The sequence below is a fragment of the Dromiciops gliroides genome, chromosome 6, assembly GCF_019393635.1.
Source record: "Dromiciops gliroides isolate mDroGli1 chromosome 6, mDroGli1.pri, whole genome shotgun sequence".
Classification (NCBI taxonomy): domain Eukaryota; kingdom Metazoa; phylum Chordata; class Mammalia; order Microbiotheria; family Microbiotheriidae; genus Dromiciops; species Dromiciops gliroides.
The window spans coordinates 46809435-46827871 of NC_057866.1; the positions used below are offsets into that span (position 1 = coordinate 46809435).

Consider the following 18437-nt stretch of genomic DNA (forward strand, 5'->3'; position numbering starts at 1 on the left):
GAGCCTACATCCACGGGCTATTTCTAATTCTTAGGTGAAGAACATTCTTTTTGAAGACTAGTTTTCCAGTTATTTTGGCCCAGCTGCTGAAAAATATCACAAGAACAGCAACCATCCCATTGAAAGCATTACATATTTTAGATGATGCCCTAGGTCATCCAGCTATACTTGGCTCATTGTGTGAGAATGCAAGTCTTATTTTTTACACTAAACATAGCACCTTTATTGCAGCCTGTGGACCCAGCAAACATCACAACACTTAAAGCCTGTTACCCAAGAAAAAACTTTTGAATAGACAGTTGCTAAAACTATAAGCAATGATGCAATTTCCTGAACTGACTTCTGGAAAAATTATAACAAAGACACAGATGAAAATGTTTGCCATGCTTGGCAACAAGAACAAGTGACAAGCAGGTGGTATGGGAACCATATTGTTCACAAAGTAATTTTAAATGTTTTGCCTCTTCAAGTAGAATGACAGAAATAAATATCAAACATTGAAAGAAGTTTTAGCATTGATGAAGTAGAAAATGATGATATCCTGGAATTGGTTCATTCAAACTTGGAAGAATTGATGGATAAAAAAATTCATGTAGATCAACAATGAATGTTTGAAGAAGACAACAATGATGTCAAAGAATGTGTAGGTACCTTTCTGACTATAGAAGCCATGAAGCAAAACATGATGGATGCTGAACCTAATTGATCAAAGTATGCACATTGGGGGGGGGGGCAGCTAGGTGGCGCAGTGGATAAAGCACTGGCCCTGGATTCAGGAGAACCTGAGTTCAAATCTGGCCTCAGACACTTGACACTTACTAGCTGTGTGACCCTGGGTAAGTCACTTAACCCTCATTGCCCCGCAAAAACAAACATACCAAAAAAAAAAAAAAAAGTATGCACATTTGCCAGCAAGGGAAAGGAAGGTGTCACAGCAGTGAATAGATAAGATAGAGTGCCAGGCCTGGAGTCAGATGGACTCATCTTCCTGAGTTCAAATCTGGCCTCAGATACTTCCTAGCTGTGGGACCCTGGGCAAGTCACTTAATCCTGTTTTCCTCAGTCTTCTTGTCTATAAAAGGAGTTGGAGAAGCAAATGGCAAATCACTCCAGTTTCTTTGCCAAGAAAACCCCAAAGGGAGTCACAAAGAGTCAGACACAACTGAAAACACTTAAACAACTTAGCAGCATATGTATGAACATTGAAAGAAAGTTAAGATTGTCCATTCTAGGCTGCTAAGATATTTTAAATGATAATACTTATATTGTTCATCGTATCATTATTATAGGTTTATGTTATGATATTCCATATTTTTTATTTTTAAATTTTGCTTTCTATAACTACTTTCCTACTTTGTGATAAACTTTAATCAGAAATATATTTTTCTTATCCTCTATTGTTATATTATGTTAATAAACAAAAACTTATTTTTAAAAATTATTATTGTTCCATTGGACTGGGGCCAACAAGATATCTGTAATACACTGAGCACAGTTCATGGAACATAGTAGGTACTATATAAAAGCTTATTCACTTCCCCTTCCCACACCAATGACCATATTTTATATATAATTGTAATTTTTAACAGTGTTAATTCAATTGCAACCACTTTATGGGATTCATTATTCACACTAATTGGAATAAAGCTATATTCTGAATATATCTTATGTAGTCATACAATGCATTTAAGCTCTAAGGATCTTTCTTCCAATTTCTGCTCTCAAAGTGGTGTCTCAGGAACTAGAGCAAAGTTACATCTCTTCCTTAGAGTTCTAGTGGTACCCCTGAGGAGTCTTGGATGACTAATGATGCCATTACTTCAAGACCCCACCAGAGAGCTCCCTCTTCCTCCAAGATTAGCAGCTGTTAGATAGATGGCCTTTAATTAGCTCTTAAAAGAGGGTATCTACCAAGGTGGTACAACAAGAACAATTAGTACACAGCACACACTCCCCCAAAAAGAAATGTCTGTAACACATCCTCCCATAACTATTGAGAAAGTTTCAGAGAATATAAGCTCAAGCTTAGGGAGTACATGTGGCAAAGAGGCAACTCACAGCTCCTGCTTGTTAGTGCTTTTCTCCTATTAGTAGAGTGTTCAAGAAGCTCCTTTTAGACATGGTATAATTTATTTCTTGGAGTAACTAGGTTAACAGGGGGTTGGAATTGGAGTAGGAAGACCTGAGTTCAAATGCTGTCTCTGATATTTAATAGTTTTGTTAGTTTGGGCAAATCACTTAATGTTTCTTAGCCTCCATTTACTTCTTTTTTTTTTGTGAGGCAATTGGGGTTAAGTGACTTGCCCAGGGTCACACAGCTAGTTATGTGTTAAGTATCTGAGGCCGGATTTGAACTCAGGTCCTCCTGACTCCAGGGCGGGTGCTCTATCCACTGGGCCACCTAGCTGCCCCTCATTTACTTCTCTTTAAAATAGAAGTAATAGCACCTTCTACATCTAATCATTGTATAGATCAAATAAGATAACTGCTATAAGATATTTCAAAAACCCTAAAATGCTGTAGTAGTAGTAGTAGTAGTAGTAGTGTGAAACTGGGATTCTATATCTAGTCTGTGCTTGGTTTCCACAAGAAGTTTATTATCCTATGCACTGTTTGAAGCTTACAAGGTCTTCTACTGGTCAAAGGCCAAAGTAGAAGTGTCTACTTTCTGGTTGTTGCAAGAAAGTCTCTTTCTTGGCCCACTACTCTCTGAAATTCCCTAATTCCTGCTGGCCCAATTATTTTATATAGGACCTAGAGGCAAGATAAAATCTCACCTGGTTAGAACAGCTTTCTCCTCTGGCATCATTTCATTTCATCCAATGGTTTTCGAAGTCTTTTCTTGTAATAGTCTAAGGCCTATTATTGAGACTAATTGATAATCTTATCACTCTCTTTAAGTGGGGTGGGTTTGCTTGTTTGATGTTCTTTGTTCTTTGTTTTGTTTGTTTTTGTTTTTTGTTTTTTGTTTTTTAGTGAGGCAATTGGGGTTCACACAGCTAGTAAGTGTTAAGTGTCTGAGGCCGGATTTGAACTCAGGTACTCCTGACTCCAGGGCCGGTGATCTATCCACTGTGCCACCTAGCTGCCCCTGATGTTCTTGTTGATAGTCTTTGATTTGAAAGTAGGGAGCATCATCCTCTCTGAAAGAACAAGTGACAGGCAAACCTTTAAACAGTGAATAGGGGCAGCTAGGTGGTGCAGTGGATAGAGCACTGGCCTTGAAATTGGGAGGAGTTCAAATCTGACCTTAGACATGTGTGACTCTGTGTAAGTCACTTAACCCCAACTCCCTTAAAAAAACTACCAGGGACATCTCCAGTAGTCCTGATGTATATCTTGCCACTGTGTCCAGATGGCTCTGGAGGAGAGTGAGACTGGTGACTCTACACAACCCTGCCTCACAAAGTCTAATTCAGTGCAAGTCAAGACATTACCTGAATGTCACAGTCCTCTTTGAGAACAAATGACAAACAACAACAACAGTTAGGGGACACTTTGAGGTTCTCATTTTATTATTTATTTATACTCTCTGTGAATAACTGACAATAACTTAAATCAACTCATGATTCTGAATTATTCCAACACATCAGCATCCCTAGCAAATCTACAAAATTGATTTTCTTGGCTGTACATTTCTCTAAAAATAGCTTTTAAATAGTTGTGCAACATTTTATCTCTAGAGCTAATTATGAATGCTATTTTAATCCGAGATGGTCAATAATAGTGCAGAATTTTCAGGGCCATACATTTCTTTAGAAATGATCTTACGATAAAATTGCTCCAGCAATTCATAGCAAAGGGACAATGTTGGAAACTTTGAGAGGCTAAATTGCTACCTTCCATTACCAAAGGAAGGAACAGTGTCAACACTGAGTAATGCTAGGGAAGGAGCTCTTCCCTTTTTTTTTAAGAGGTAGAGATAAATGTTGGAGACAAAAAATTACCAATTCTACTGCTTGTGTCTAAGAAGAAATGTAACAAGCTTCAGAAGGGTATGATTAATATGTGGCATAAAGTACCATTTTAACCTATTGCTTTCCTTTTCTTGGAAGATAAAATTCATGTATCAAGTCTAGACCATGCCACATAGAGGGCAACAGTGTTTTGGGGGAGAACAAATGGGCACTTATAGACATAAGGAAATCTTTTTTCTTGTTACAGTGAAAGGGATCATGCAGCCTACCTAGCAGAGGGTTTTATACCTAGTAGGTATTAAATAACAAAAGCAACTCATGATGAAACATGCTATCTGCCTCCAGAGAAAGAACTGATATTATCTGAATATAGACTAAAGCAAACTGTTTTCTTTCCTTCCTTCCTTCCTTCCTTCCTTCCTTCCTTCCTTCCTTCCTTCCTTCCTTCCTTCCTTCCTTCCTCCCTCCCTCCCTGCCTGCCTTCCTGTATGCCTTCCTTTCCAAATGACTAATATGGAAATGTTTACATGATTGCACATGTATAACCTACATCAGATCACTTACCGTTTCAGGGAAGGGGGAAGGATAGAAATTAGAACTCGAAACTTTAAAATGTTAATGTAATTGGGCAAAATAAAATATTAATATTATTAATAATAATAGCAACAATATGTATTTCTTTAGTCCTTTAGAGTTTGAAAAGTGTTTTACAAATACTATTTCATTTGATTTCAAAACATCCTGGGAGGTAGGTATCCTATTATTATCATCACCATTTTACAGATGAGAAACCTGAGGTATACAGTGGTTAAGTGATTTTACTCAGGGTCACAAAGCTAGAAAGCATCTGAGGCAGCAGTTAAACACAGGGCTTCCTGCCTCTAGGTTCAGTGCTCTATCCTCTAAAACACCCAAATGCCTCTTACAAAGCAGGTAGAGGGTGACCTTGGAAGGCAAGGAACCTTGGAAGGCAAGGAACCAGCAGCTGAGGAGACCAGAAAAGGGTCTCATAAAAGGTAGGATTTGAATTGAGTCTTGAAGCAAGTCTGGGATATTTTTTTGAGGCAATCAGGGTTAACTAAGTACCTTGTCCAAGATCACACAGGTAGTAAGTGTCTGAGGTCAAATTTGAACTCAGGTCCTCCTAATGCCACAGTGCTATCCACTGTACCACCCAGCTGCCCCTGCAACTCAGGGATTTTAAGAATCAGAAGTGAGGAAAGAGAGCACTCTAGGAAAAGTGATTTACCTAAGCACTCAGTAAGCACCTAGTAAATGAACATCTAATAACAATAACTGATGTATATATATATGTATATATATATAAATCTTTTAAGTTGTTTAAAGGACTCTGCATGAATCATCCCATTAGTATCTCACAATTGCCCTTTGAGGGAAGCACAGTGGGTGCTCTAGCTAAGGAAATTGAGGCTCAGATAGCTTGAGGTCTCTGATCAGGATCACAGAGATGCTAAGTATCAGAGGAAGAACTAGGAATAAATGAATTGGTTCCTATAGGAAAGTGACTTTCCCTTTTCTTGGTTTGATGAAGGGGGTGGGGTGAGAGAGAAGAGAACAAGCATTAATATAAGACCTACTATGTGCCAGGCACTGTGCTAAGCATTTTACGAATATCATCATATTGGATCTTCACAACAGCCCTTGGAAGACAGTGCTACTATTATTCTCATTTTACAGTAGAGGAAACTGAAGCAGAGGTCAAGAAACCTGTCCAGGGTTCCATCGCTATTAACTGTCTTAAGCTAGATTTGAACTCAGGTCTTCCAATCGTCATTATCAATGCTCTATGTACTGCACCACTAAGCTGTCCCATGATGCTTATGTTGAACAGTACGAAGGGGAACAGTTAAGGTTGTGGGTTTTAGGAGAATCAACCCCAACCGGATCTCTAAGCAAATCTTGGATCTATTGTTAGAGATGCATTCTTCAGAAGTGCTGTGATTTACCCTATGGATGTTACTCTGGCCTAGAAATTTAAAGACTTGGAGGGGAGCTAGGTGGCACATTGGATAAAGCACCAGCCCTGGATTCAGGAGGACCAGAGTTCAAATCCAGCCTCAGACGCTTGACATTTACTAGCTGTTACATTCATAATCAAGCAGAGCCATTTACTCTGCTGTTACATTCATAATCAAGCCTGATTTTAATGTGATCAACTTGTAACTCCACCAAAAAAAAAATCCTTAATATTGGACCATTGTCTCAGTTGACAGCTCTGGAAACAAATAGGGCATTCATCTGGTTTTCTGAGTTTACTACTTCAAAGTTCCTCATATATTTTTAATAGCCAGGAAGCATCTAGACAGAGTGCTCCACATAACTACGTAAGAAGAGGTAACTGGGAACAGCTAGATGGTACAGTGGATAAAGCACTGGCCCTGGATTCAGGAGGACCTGAGTTCAAATTGAACCTCAAACACTTGCCACTTACTAGCTGTGTGACCCTGGGCAAGTCACTTAACCCTCATTGCCCTGCAAAAAAACAAAATGAAATTTAAAGACTTGGATTTCAGTACCAATTATCCTCTGAGACCTTGGAGAAGTTACTTAACCTCTCCAAGGCTCAGTTCCCCCGCTGTAAAATGAGGAAAAAATGAAGTTAATACTTGTACTGCCAACAGGGCCATTGTGAGGACTGAATGAGATAATGTATGTAAAGGACTGTGTTAAGTACAAAGTGTTATACAAATGTATACTATTAATATTGTTGTTAAAGTAAAGGCCAAAATTATATATAGATATAAATGTGAATACATAAAAATCTCTATATATTGCATATATATGTGTCCATGGTTTGTATTTGAGAGAAAGAGAGTCAAATGACAATCACCTGCTTGGCCACCGTGTCCCCTCTCATGCTGATGGGGAGCATCTAGGACACTGAACCAATCACATAGAGAATAGCAGTACTCTCCCAACCACCAGATCTGCTTCAGCCCAGTCCCTGCAGCTGTCACTGAAGGTAGGAATCATTGAGAAAAAGGGACTTGCTTTTCTGACCACCAGTTTCAACAACTATTTGGTCCTGCATTCTCAAAGAGGACCATAACATCGAGAAGTGATGTCATGACTTGTAATTAATTAGATTTAAGTGAGGGAAGGATGAGCAAGGTCACCAACCTCATGCTCTCCTCCAGAGTCATTTGGGTCCAGTGGCAAGATATACATCAGGACAACTGAAGATGGTTGCGGATATTTGAGGCAATCAGTGTTAAGTGACTTGTCCAGGGTCATGCAAATAGCATGTGTCAAGTGACTGAGGTTGGATTTGAACTCAGGTCCTCCTGACTCCAGGTCCAGTGCTGTATCTACTGTGCCAGCTGGCTGCCCCAAGGTGGCACAGTGCATAGAGCACTAGCCCTGAAGTTGGGAGGATCTGAGTTCAAATTTGACCTCAGGAACTTAATAGCTCTATGACTCTGGTCAAGTCACTTAACTCCAATTGCCTTAAACATCTGGCGCGATCTTATTATCCTGCTGAGCAGCTACTACAAACAGAAAAAAACAAAAGCCCAAATTTCTACAAGAAGCCTTTCCAACTTCCCCTTAAGGCTTGTACCCTTCCCTCCGTGATGATCACCTAATTTATTCTTCTTGTTGTTTTGTCCTTCATTTTCAAAGAGGACCAATGACATAGGGGTGATGTCATGACTTGCAGTAAATTTCATTTAAGTGAGTGAGGGCTGTGCAAGGTCACCAACCTCACTCTCTCCTCCAGAGCCATCTGGGTCGAGCGTCAAGATGTACATCAAGATGACTGAAGATGGCCCTGGATGTTTGATGCAATTGGGGTTAAGGGACTTGCCCAGAGTCACACAGCTATTCAGTGTCTGAGGTCAAATTTGAACTTGGATCCTCCCAACTTGAGGGCCAGTGCTCTATCCACTGCACCACCTAGCTGCCTCTCCTAATTTATCCTTTCTAGTTTGTACATAATTGTTTACATGATCTCTCCCATGGCTGTGAGATCCTTGAGAGAGGGGACTGTTTTTGATCTTTCTATCTTCGGTCTTTGGGCCAGTGCCTGGCACATTGCAGGTACCTAACAAATGCTTGTTGACTCACATCAGGAGACCTCTCCAGTAGACTTGCCTTCACAGTTTCAAATGCTCCCCTCTTCCTGCCAAATATATTTCTCTTTTAATGCTACCATTCCACTGACTGTATTTTGTGGAGGTAATTCTGGAAAAGTGATGAAAGGCAGTGACTCAAATCACAACACTGTTTTGAAAAGTAAACTCCATGAAATTTTGGCAACTAATGAGACTACTCTCCAAATTTGTCTAATGATGGAAGAATCTGAGGTTTGGGGGATTTTAGATCATGTTAGCTATCCAGTTAGTGAAAAATCTTGCAGTAAAATATTAGTATGTCATTTGATCTGAAAAATGCTTCCAATTTTCTACAAAACACAAGATGAGGGCAAAAATAAAAAAAAAATCAATACCGTATTAGCTCTGAGGTTAGCAGAAATCTATGAAAAACAGAAGGCAAATATACCAGAAATAGTCAGGGAAAATAAGAAAGTAAAGACAATCACCCAAGGTTACAGCTCTTTGCTAAAAGGTAGAACTCCCAAAGCAGTAAAATTAATCTTTTCATTAAATTTAATACACTTCCACTTTGAAAAACTGAACATTGAAAGGCTTATTCACACACAAGTTAAAAAACACAGTGGTTCATATCCAACCAAAGTCTAAATGGAAGATTTTGGACCAAGAGTACGTGAAAAGTTAAAAAAAATGTGGTATTCCATTTTAAAAGTTTTATATATCTGATATTTTTAATAGCTTTTCTCTTAAAAGATTTCTATTTTGTGAAGCTAAAATTAACGTGGTGCTGATAGCTACTGTGGCTTAAAAGCATTGTCAATTCTATAGGGAAAGGCCAAAGTGGAACACTCACTCTGATTTCAGAATTTTTTTGCCCTTAAAAGCTGCTTTCTCAGCAGGCAGCTATTATATGGTCCAGTTCAGCTGTCTAGTTAGAGACCATTGCTTGAATACAGAACACCTGACTTCCCAAGTCTCTGTCTTTGCAGTGTGGGTAACATTTAAAAAAAAAAATCACTGGGCCATCATAGCAGTAACTGACAGTAAAGTTTTCTTAATGTTGTTCATTGGAAAATGGTAGGGTAGAGAGTGAGTAGCTGGGAAAGAAACTGTATAATTACCAAGACTGCCATATTTGTGCTGAGTAGGAAATGTGGCAAAGTTAGTCACCCAATTAGATTTCTGATTTATGTAATGCATATTGATATTTGGAAAAATCTGGATTGATCTGATTTTTAATATTTTATCATAGAAAAGACATAGCAAAAGTCTTTCAAACTGATGTAACTCAACTTAATAGAGATTTTATGACTATTTTGCTAAATTTCAAATATATTTAAATCAGTTAATAGTTCATAGTTTTTTATATAGCATCCTTTCTTGCTTGTCTTTGTGGATTGAAATGTTTTCTGATTTTTTCCTTGTACTTTTGCATTCATTTTTTTTAAGAACACAGCCAATCACTTAGTCACTAAGGGGCTAAGGGACATTGAACAAGGCCCGATCTCTTTCACTCTGTTTCTCCTTTGTAACATGTGGAGACAATATTAAAACTTAGTGAGATGATGTCAGAGAAATGTGTACCCTGAACTCCCATCAAACAAACCAATTGTCTGAGGCTCGTGGGGGGGGGGGGTGAAACCTATAACGCTGGTGTCTAAGTATAGAGATCCTAATAAGGATGCCATGTTGCCTTAATGAGTGGGAGATATTGTAACTGTCGATCAGAGTAGGGAATGAAGTGAACCTAGAATTTTCCTTCAAGCTCTGATGCTGTGCAATTATGTCCTGTGTCTATACAGACAGAAGCCGAAATAAAACCTACTCAATTAATAGAAACAGTGAGTTGATTTCTGTCACCCAAAGAAAAATACATGAGAAATGGACGGTGGTGAAAATTTTTATTTAACACCACACAAAACACTTTAAAAAATACTATTTCTCTGAAAACATTCATACTTTAATTTTATTCTTTTGTATCAAGTGTGAGTACACAATGCTAAAACTGGTTCAAGATTAAAGATTTTAAACAATTAGTCATTTTGTCAAGCATGATAGGGGCAGATAGGTGGCACAGTGGATAGAGTGCCAGGCCTGGAGTCAAGAAGATTCATTTTCCTGATTTCAAATCTGGCCTCAGACACTTAACAAGGTGTGTGTCCTAAGCAGGTGACTTAACCCTGTTTGCCTCAGTTTCCTCATCTGTAAAATGAGCTGGAGAAGGACATAGCAAAACAATCCTGTAATTTTGCCAAGAAAACCCCAAATGGGGTCACAAAGAGTCAGACACAACTGAAATGGTGAAGAACAAACAGACATGATAACAATCTGTGATTTGGACTGTCACTCCCATTAAAGTGACTTATCTGGGCATTACTTAACGTCACATAAACATCTAAAGACTAATATGCAAATGGAAACACATGATCCATTTTTATCAAATGACTTCCAAATCAACCCAGTTACTTACATCTCTCCCTCTTCAAAGAACTTGGTATTTGTATCTCTGGACCTGATGCATCCTCCCAAGAGAACATAAATTGCCTGAGATCAGGGGTTGTACCCTTATCTCTTTATATGCCCAGTACCCAGCATAGTGCCTTACAAAAACTTAAGTGGATCTGTGCTGGCATCCATGACAATGCTGCCTCCAATAATGGAGATCACATCTTCTCATTCTATGGAGCTCTTGTCTATGTTTTCCCATAATTCCATCATAGAGGATTCACAAGTCATACTGGGGAGGCTTTCTCTTAACATCACATTGATACCAGTCACACACATAGGCTATCCTTGGGTTCTCTTTCATTCAGCTCACTCGCACCCAGGCCATCTGCTTTTTTAATCATACTTTTTTATGGTATGTCTTACTTCAGTCCTGCATCACACCTCATTATTTCCTACTTCTTGGAACTTGCTCACACCAGGCCTGCACTTTTCCATTGCCCTCTCAGCGATATACATGTTCAGTTCTTTAGAGATTGTGCTGTTCCATGACTGAATGCCCTAATGACACCAGAAGAGTATCGGTATTTAAAATTTTGACCTTTATTCCAGGGCAAAGTTTGGAGTCACTGAAAGGCCTTACACATAGTAGACAATAAGTGTTGGTCAAATTGTTGAATCAAATCACACTCAGGCAAATCTTTTTTCCAGATGAGACACTAGATTTTCAGAAGACATTCAACAGCTCCAAAGAGCAAATATCTAATTTCTATCTCTGCATTAATGTGAAATGACAGATTATATAAAACAGAATTTGATTATTTTGGAGATGGTATGATGTCTTTCTGGAGGAAATCACTATGGGATTAGAGGCCCTTGTAATTGGGAAATTTAGCAAAGGCCAAGAGGCAGAAGGATGCTGAATCAGTTTTTGCTGATGTCTTTTAATGTCTATATAGCCTTTAATAAATCATGGACTTCATGTGTCCCAAGCAATCTGCCTGCAAGCCCAAATAAATGTCAGGGAAAGGTAATATTTTAATGTTAGGGGCTCTTTTTAGATAAAGCAAATCCTTTATCACTTACAACCATGGGCTATGCTTAAAATATCTTGCGTCTACACAAAGCTTCCTTACCCAACCACTAACCTACCTACCTGCCTGTTCTGTTCTTAAGAGAAAAACTCCAACCAGATTCATGTAATTGATTATAAATTGGTAATATATATATACATATATATATATGGATATACCTGAATCTGGTGACTTAAATTGTACAGCTAAGGATACAGTGAAAAAAGCATATATGTGAATGCCTGTGTGCATATATGTATATATGCATATTCATATACTGAAACATGCCTTGGTAAGATCATAATTTTAGAGTTAGAAGAGGATTCATTTACTCCAATCCTTGCTATTTTATACATAAGGAAACTGAGGCCAAGAGAAGTTCAATGACTTGGCCAAAAGTTTCCACTGCGAATGAGGAACAAAGCCAGAAGGCGAACACATCATCTAGAATCTTGGAAAGCTTTGGTGGCCTTCCATATTCTCTAGAGATTCATAAGCTTTGCCATAACATTTTGAAAGGGGAGAAACTTAAGAGCCCCCCTTTAACCACCCCCTCTTCATTTATAAATGAGGAAATTGAGATGAAGATGATGATAGTGAGAAACAATTGTTAATAATTGATATCTTGGGAAGGCTCAGTGCTCCCCCCTCCCCTTCCTTCTAAGTCCTCCAGGTTTTTGCTTAAGTACTTTACTGATGAGATTTCGCCTGCACCAAACCACAACCAGGTATAACCTATTGTGCTCCAATCAGCTTTCTTGGGATCTGCATTCTTTCTCTTTTTTTACCAGGATTTAAGTGACTTAAATCACCTATTCCCAGACTTCATTTTAAGATAACAGGCCTTCAATCATGTCAACCAATTATATCTTATAGCTATGTGATTGACCTTCTATAGTTAGAAGGATATATAAACTGTGAGTCCACCATTATTTTGGTCTTTGGTCTAAGAGAGATTTACTTTGACCATCCTCTTATAAATAACCTAATGGCCTATTAATAAAATTATTAAATTACCCAGAAACTATGTATTTCATATTTTAATCACCACAAAATGATGATGAAGTATTTATTAATTACTCACAATATACAAGGCATTGTTCCAAGTACTCATGATACAAATATAAGTAAGCAGGATAGTTCCTGCCCTAGAGGAGAATATTTTCTAATGGGGGTGGGTGGGAGGGAGAACAATACATAGGGGCCAACTGGAAAAGGTATGGGTTTGGAACAGGAATTAAGTTGATTTAGAAACATGGCCCAGACAAAGCAAGGCAAAAACTTCTATCAGAGAGACCACGTATCCAGAGACAAGGTGCATATGAAATTTCATATCCCAGAGATATTAGTAAATAGTCAGCATTTAATAAATGCTTATTGATAACTGACATTCTCATGATCAGGTGGAAAGTTATTAATGAAGTCAAAGAACACGAGTATCCTGACTCATTACAATACTCTATTTATGCTTCCTTCAGGAGTTCCAAGCAAGAGCCAAAAGACCTGGGCTTAACCCCAAATCAAACCCTGACAAATGCTGAAAATTGAAAACTGTCACACCTAGAGCCTTAGGGCTAAGACTTTTCTAAGCCTGATGCATCTCCCAGGTTCCCTCTTTAGAAAGATATTTCACAAGGCTATACACCTGTGTCTTACATGCATTTGTTCCCTTGTATTATCCCATCTTACTAAAAGCTACTAGACATGTGTGATTCTGCCCTGCTCAGGAGCCCTGGTGTTCTCTCCTTACTCCACTGTAATTGGGAATTGGCTAGATGGTGGTGACACTCCCTCTTTTTCTTCTCCCCAGTGCACATAAGATGATAATAGCTAACAATGATGATGAAACCATTTATATAGGGCATAGTTTTGCCAGGGACTGTGCTAAATACCTTATAATTATTATGTGACTTGCTCATCACAACAACTTCTGTGAGGATCACAGGGTTTAAAGCTGGGAAGGATTCTACAATGATGGAAACTCTACAAGATAAAGACCTCAGGAAGGTCAATGACTTACCCAAAGCCACACAAGCAATAAGTCCACATATAGCAGTTCCAAATTTAGTGCTTTTTCTATTTCACTTCACTTCCTGAACCTAAGTCCCATTTTAAATGCCAATATTATATATCTCTTGTTATATGCTGATAAGTCAAGAATCAAAAATGAGTATCACCCAGACAGCAATTGAGACATATGGTAGTTATAAGCAGAATGTAACATAGTAGAAACTAGGAACTGTAAATGAAACAAAGAGTAAATGATGTGAATAAAGAAATGTTGGCTTAAAAATGAGTGGCTGGTGGGTAAGAGTAAAGGACAGCCAAATGACCCACCAGAGTGTTCCACTACAATCCTCCCAACTTCAAGAGGAAGCAAGGCAGGCCTTCCTCTATCACATTGTTGGATTCCCTATGGAAAGCTTGGGGAATAGGTGGATAAGAGTCACATAAATGAAGATGAGTCACAAAGACATAAGGATGTAAATAAGGATGAGTTGTAATCTGAATTGTTTGGGAGAAAATCCCTTCATTGATGAGTTAACAAGTCCATCTGAATGTTTGAGTATGTACTTCTTGAGTTTTCATTTATTTTCCCCCATGCCTAGAATGTTCTCCCTCCTCACCCCTACCTACTTGACTTCCTTCAAAATTCAACTCATATTCTACCATCTGCAGGAGAGTTTTCCCAACACCATTAAACTCTGTCCTTTTAAGATTCACTTTGGGGGCAGCTAGGTGGTGCAGTGGATAGAGCACCGGCCCTGAAGTCAGGAGTACCTGAGTTCAAATCCACCTCAGACACTTAACACTTACTAGGTGTGTGACCTTGGGCAAGTCACTTAACCCTAAATGCCTCACTTAAAAAAAAAAAAAGAAAAGATTGCCTTCAATTTTCTCTGTATTATCCTGTATTTACATAGGAATTTTCATGTTTGTCTCCCTCATTATATATCCCCCATAAAGGCAAGGACTATTTTTTGCCTTTCATAATATACCCAGTACTTAAATTTCCTGACATATAATAAGTACTTAAAAAAAAAAAAAACTTCTTGACTGACTGACCTCCTGTAACCATTTACTCTGGCCAAACTAGGTATAAAATAATGTGTAAGCTCACCTATTAAAAGTTAAGATCATCACAGTAGTAGAGAAGGAATGGACAGGCAGAGGACTCTTAAGAAAGATGAAAGGATTTATCTATTTCAGATAATTATTTGGAAAACATCAAAATAGCCATGAGAAATAATGGTGCTGAATACTCTACATGCCTGGTCTTTCCTGTGTGACTAGGGACCAACAACAACCCATTATACTTGAAGGGGTTTTCTGCCAGGCAGAAGGAGAGCGGGATTGATCTGATCTGACAGGTATGCATTCACCAGCCTGGATGCTGTAAAAGTGTCTTTCTGAGAGATTATTTACAGCAAAAGTGCTAACAGACACCAGAGAAATTCTGAATAGCATATGTTGCTGTAATTGAGGGGAAGAATACCTAGTTGAATGAGGGATTTTTCTTCCTAAAATATGTGAATCAATTCACATTAAAGACAAACAGAAAGGACATGTTTTAAAACTATTTCTAAAACCTCCAAGGCCTGATTTTTTTTTCAATTCTAAAAATTAAACATGAAACAACATACACTCAAAAATAGGATGGTAACATGCAGAAATGAAGAAAACATCTTGTTTGGAGCTCTCTCTCTCTCATATACTGGATACTGGAGTGGATTGCCATTTCCTTCTCCACTTCATTTTACAGATGAGGAGCTGAGACAAACAGGCTTAAGTGAGTTGTCCACATAGCTAGTAAGTGTCTGAGGCCAGATTTGAATTTAAGAATATGAGTCTTCCTGACTCCAGGCCTGGCACTCTATCTATCCACTGTGCCACCTAGCTGCCCACATTCCAATTTTACTTTAAAGAAATTAGTGTAAAGGTGTTACAAAAAGAAATCAAATTATAATGTACATCACAGATATTCTCACATTAACATTAATAAATGACATTAACATTGAGTAAAATTTATATAAAGTACAGAGGCAGTCCAGTAGGCAGGCAAGCTGACAGAGCGGCAAGTGGGTGCACAGTCAGGTCGCCACATCCCCCAGCCTCCTCTTCCCCCTCCCTCTGAGTTTATCTCACACATGTCACAGTCCCCTGGGCATCTTCAGCCCTCCTCCAGCTCCTCCACCTCTTGAAGCGCTCTCTGCTCCTCCCCCCACCACCACCACCAGGAACAGTTTATTTGCATACCTGAACTACCATGTTCCAAGGACAAGGAGAGAGATCTTAGATACCCTCATCAAGGGACTTCAGGGATTGGACTATAAAGGATATGATTCTGCTGGTGTGGGAATTGATGGAGGCAATGACAAAGACTGGGAAGCCAACGCCTATAAAATTCAGCTTATTAAAAAGAAAGGGAGGGGCAGCTAGGTGATGCAGCGGATAGAGCACAGGCCCTGCATTCAGGAGGACCTGAGTTCAAAAGCAGCCTCAGACCCTTGACACTTACTAGCTGTGTGACCCTGGGCAAGTCACTTAACCCCAATTGCCTCACCAAAAAAAAAAAAAAGAAGAAAGAAAGAAAAGAAAAGAAAAAGAAAAAAAGAAAAGAAAAGAAAAAGAAAAAAAGAAAGGGAAAGTTAAGTCACTGGATGAAGAAGTTAACAAACAACAGGGTATGAACTTGGATATAGAGTTTGATGTCCATCTTGAAATAGCTCATACCCGTTGGAGAACCAAGTCCAATTAATAGCCATCCACAGCGCTCTGATAAAAAGAATGATTTTATTGTAATTCACAATGGGATCATCACTAACTACAAAGATTTGAGAAAATTTCTGGAAAGCAAAGGTTATGATTTTGAATCTGAAACAGACACAGAGTCAATTGCTAAACTTGTTAAATACATGTATGACAACCAAGAAAGCAATGGTATCAGTTTTACAACACTGGTGGAGAGAGCAATCCAACAACTGGAAGGTGCCTTTGCACTTGTGTTTAAAAGTGTGCAAGCAGTAGGTACAAGGCAAGGAAGCCCCCTCCTGATTGGAGTACAAAGTGAATATAAACGGTCCACAGACCATATTTCCGATACTATATAGAACAACTGTACAAACTATGGATCATTCTATTGATGTAATATCCATAAAACAGGAAAAAGACAAAGACAAGAAAGGAAGTTGTAGCCTCTTTCATGTGGACAGCACTTCTTGCCTTTTTCCTGTTGAAGAAAAAGCTGTTCAATATTACTTTGCTTCTGATTCTGTTGCAAGTGCTGTCATAGAACATACCAACCCTGTGATCTCTCTTGAAGATGATGATGTGGCAGCTGTGTTGCATGGTCATCTTTCTTTTTTTGTTGTTGTTGTTGTGGGGCAATGGGGGTTAAGTGACTTGCCTAGGGTCACACAGCTAGTAAGTGTCAAGTGTCTGGGGCCGGATTTGAACTCAGGTACTCCTGAATCCAGGGCCGGTGCTTTATCCACTGCGCCACCTAGCCGCCCCCGGATGGTCATCTTTCAATTCACTTAATTAAACATACAGCAGGAGATCACTCTGGCCGAGCTGTACAGACACTGCAGACAGAACTACAGCAAATCAGGAAGGGCAACTTCAGTTCATTTATACAGAAGGAAATTTTTGAGCAGCTAGAATCTGTTGTTAAGACAATGAGAGGAAGAGTCAGCTTCCATGATTATACTGTAAATTTGGGAGGTTTGAAAGATCACATCAAAGAAATCCAGAGATACCGACTTTTGATCCTTATTGCATGTGGGACAAGTTATCATGCTGGAGTTGCAACTCATCAAGTATTTGAGGAGTTGACAGAATTGCCTGTTATGGTAGAACTTGCCAGTGACTTTCTAGATAGAAATACTCCTATTTTTTGAGATGATGTTTGCTTTTTCATCAGTCAGTCAGGAGAGATAGCAGATACATTAATGAGTCTTAAGTATCAGTAGGAATTACAAATACTGTTAGCAGTTCCATATCATGAGAGACAGATTGTCGAGTTCATATTCATGTAGGTCCAGAGATTGGTGTGGCCAGCACAAAGGCTTATACAAGCCAATTTGTATCTTTGTTGATGTTTGCCCTTATGATCTGTGATGGTAGAATTTCGATGCAAGAAAGACACAAAGAAATAGTGCTTGGTTTGAAGGGGTTGCCTGATTTGATAAAGGAAGTGCTGAGCATGGATGATGAAATTCAGAAACTGGTCATAGAACTTTATCACCAGAAATGAGTATTGATTATGGTATGTGGATATCACTATGCTACATGCCTAAAAGGAGCTCTAAAAATCAAAGAAATCATGTGTATGTATTCAGAAAGTATCTTAGCTGGTGAATTAAAGCATGCCCCTTTGGCTTTGGTAGATAAATTAATGCCTGTCATCATGATAATCAAGAGAGATAATACATAAGCTAAGTGCCAGAATGCTCTACAATGCGTTGTTGCTCAACAGGGATGCCCTGTAGTTATATGTGACAAAGAAGACACTGAGACCATCAAGAACACTAAGAGGACAATCAAGGTTCCTCATTCAGTGGACCGCCTACAAGGCATTCTCAGTGTTATCCCTTTGCAACTATTGGCTTTCCAACTTGCTGTTTGAGAGGATATGATGTTGATTTCCCCAAAAATCTGCCAAATCTGTTACTGTGAAATAAAGTACATCTGAAATAATAGAGAAGAAAACAGTGCAAGAAGCTTTTTTGTATCAAATAACTTGATTTAAAAAATCATCCCCTGCTAAACTCTTAAATAAGATATTAGCAAGGAGATTACAGCAAGTGATCACCAGGATAATACACTATGACCAGGTGGGATTTATACCAGGAATGCAGGGCTGGTTCAACATTAGGAAAACTATTAACATAATCAAGCACATCAATAAGAAAACCAACCAAAATCAT

General features: G+C 38.7%; 1 pseudogene; it reads left to right on the top strand.

Annotated features, from left to right (window-relative positions):
* LOC122731974 overlaps nt 1–18186 on the top strand; it is a 118265-nt pseudogene extending 100079 nt beyond the window's left edge.
* The last annotated feature ends 251 nt before the right edge of the window (nt 18187–18437 follow it).